At 46.3% G+C, this 3070-nt stretch overlaps 1 pseudogene; it reads left to right on the forward strand.

Moving 5' to 3' along the window:
* The first annotated feature begins 650 nt into the window (after positions 1-650).
* On the forward strand, positions 651-763 carry LOC114701139 (annotated as a pseudogene).
* Positions 764-3070: the final 2307 nt, after the last annotated feature.

Genomic DNA, 3070 nt, shown 5'->3' on the forward strand with positions numbered 1-3070 from the left:
TTCAAATTGACTGCCATCCTCTGTGGGCCTTCTGACTGCTGGGATTACAGGTGTGAGCCACTGCACCTCCCTGCCTTCTTATCAATTTTAATGTGTGGCTAACTGAGGGTCTTTTGAATGCCAGGCAAGCACTGAACTACATGTTTACAGCTCTATACTCCTTTGTGTTCCTCTCTCTCTCCTTCTCTTTGTTTTTCTCACTTTGTAGCCTTGGCTGGCTTGAAACTTTCTGTGCAGACCAAGATATTCACAGAGATCTGCCTTCTTTTGTCTCCCAAGTGCCTGGATCCAAGGCGTGTACCACCACATCCGGCATGGCATTTATATGTATATTTAAGACTGGGTATCTTGCTGGGCAGTGGTGGCACACGCCTTTAATCCCAGCACTCGGGAGGCAGAGGCAGGAGGATCTCTGTGAGTTTGAGGCCAGCCTGGTCTACAAAGTGAGTTCCAAGAAAGGCGCAAAACTACACAGAGAAACCCTGTCTCGGGGAAAAAAAAAAAAAAAAAAAAAAAAGACTAGGTATCTTTTTTTTTTTTTTTTTTTTTTTTTTTTTTTTTTTTTTTTTGGTGGCTGGAAAGGCAGTCATGGGTGCTGGGAACCGAACTCTTATATTTTTGGTTGTGAGCCTAGCCTTTAACGGCTGAGCCATCTCTCCAGCCCAAGACTAGGTATCTTGCTGATTTAGGAACAATATAGAGAAAATTAGCATGGACCCTGTGCAAGGATGACCCCAAAATTCATGAAGTGTTCCATATTTTGCTCTTCCCCAGCCCAATGGTCACCTGCAGGGAAACTGAGGCACAGTGCTCTGAATCTGCTGAGCCTTCTCACTACCCTTGTATTAGTCAATTCCCACCCACAGCTGTTTTCTGGAAAAAAACAGATAAAGTCTCATGCAACCCAGGCTGGCCTCAAACTTGCTGCCTTGTCAAGGACAGAACTCAGGACCTAAGACATGTCAGAGAAGCATTCTACTAAACTGAGTCACGTCCGCACTCACTCTTCACACCTCCTGTGAGTTCCTGGTGCTCTTCCTATCAGTTTGGAACCTGAATGAGAAAGCGTTTTTTTAGGATTGTGCAGGTGTGGTTTAGTGTCAAGTATAAGGGTCTTTGTTCCAGATCCTGTCACAGGGCTCCCCAAAACTGCAGGAGTTTCCTGAGTGCAGGGAGTGTCTTTAGTTATTCTGAACAATCATGTTAATCAGTCTGGAGTTTATGTTAAAGAAGAGCTTCAGGGGTGGGGCATCCGTAGCCTCTGGGGTGGAGTGCTTTGCTGGGGAGCAGACAGATTCCTGGATTTGAACCATTGGTCCTTTCTAGCAGTTTCCTGGAAAGGGGTGGGGAGCTGGGTCCCTTCAAAACCAGGATTTTCTGAGTTTCTGTGGTCAAGGAGATGAGGGAGGGGTCCAGAGAGAGCCTGGGAGCTTTGTGATTCTTCACACTTTCACTGCCCTGCTGCATCTGTTCCTCCAGCTGTGTGTCTTCATCCTTCCAACTAACTGTAAGTAAAGCCTGTGGACTTCTTGGCAAATGACTAAGCTTGAGATGGTTGGTGGGCAGGAATCCCTATTTTTGCCTTTCAGAAGCAAGTTAAGCAAACTACGATATGGCAACGAAAATTTGTATTTCAGGTGTGTGTGTGTGTGTGTGTGTGTGTGTGTGTGTGTGTGTGTGTGTGTGTGTGCTGTAGCCATGGTGGCTCTTGCTGCTGAACCTGATGACCTGAGTTCAATCCCTGGATCCCCCTTGTTTTGCCCTCCAAACACACACAATAAATAAAAAGGTAGAAGCTGGGTCATGGTAGCACATGCCTTTATCCCAGCAACCAGGAGGCAGAGGCAGGGTGGTCTCTTGAGTTCAAGGCCAGCCTGATGGACAGAGTGAGTTCCAGGACAGCCAGGACTACACAGAGAGAGCCTTTCTCAAACACAACAAAAACTAAACTAAAACAAAAAATAAAAGGTAGAAAGTGCCTTTGCCCACTGAACCATGCATCTTATTGGTCCAGAATTGTGGTTTTAAGATAGGGAGCGATGTGGCGGCTCATGCCTGTAATCCCAGGAATGAGGAGGCTGTGCTTGGAAGATTTCTGCAGATTCCAGATCAGCTGGAGTGGACAGTGAGTCTCAGGAAGACCTGGGATAGAGTGGAATCACCTCAAGGACATCAATCAACCAGGACTATTGAGGTGGCTCAAAGAGAACAGGGCATTTGCTTGGGAAGCCTGAGGACCTGAGTTCCATCCCTGAAGCCCTTGGGGCGGGGTTAGAGATCTGACGGAAGCTGTCTTCTGACCTCCACACGGGTGCAGTAGCTCATGCACTCTGATCCTCCAAATCAGTAAATCAACGTAGAATTTTTTTTTTCCAATGTAAAAATTTTAACAAAACAACATGATTTACGACTGGGGAAGTGGCTTAGCGCTGGAGTGCTTGCCTAACATGCCAACCATCCTGCAAAAGAGAAAAGAGAAACTCAGAGTAAAACTGAGCAATGCAGATAATAAGGTGAGGACTCCTTAAAAGGGCAGTGAGCAGCAGGCCCGGCGGGTGTATGGACAGAGTTCAGGCCAGCCAGCACTGCCAAGGGGGCCCGTCCCACCACAACGCAACTACCCCCAAAACAAAAGAGCCTAACAACAAAAACTTGGGCTAGGGATGCTTCACATCAGGCAGAATGCCTTCCAGTACCTCCAAGCCAGGGCTGGCAGACAAGGTCTGTAACCATTTTGGGAAGGGAGCAGGTATTGATGGATAACATGCATGCCTTGCAAGTACAATTAGGATCCGAGTTTAATTCCTACTACCATTATGTAAATGGCTAGACTCGGTATCATTTAGCCTTATAATAATAACAGTAATAAGAATGATATAAATGCCAGGCATATTGGTGCATACCTTTCATTCTAGCACTTGAATTAATCTTACTACTTTAATTTCAGGCACAGAGAGGTGGTCTCTCCAGGCCAGTCTATATAGTGAGTTCCAGGTCTAGTCAAGTTTACGTAGTGAAACCCTGCCTCAGCAATTAAAAGTACAGGGGAGAACGAACATAGGAAACGTCG

The sequence above is a fragment of the Peromyscus leucopus genome, chromosome 16_21 (genome assembly GCF_004664715.2).
Source record: "Peromyscus leucopus breed LL Stock chromosome 16_21, UCI_PerLeu_2.1, whole genome shotgun sequence".
Taxonomy (NCBI): Eukaryota; Metazoa; Chordata; class Mammalia; order Rodentia; family Cricetidae; genus Peromyscus; species Peromyscus leucopus.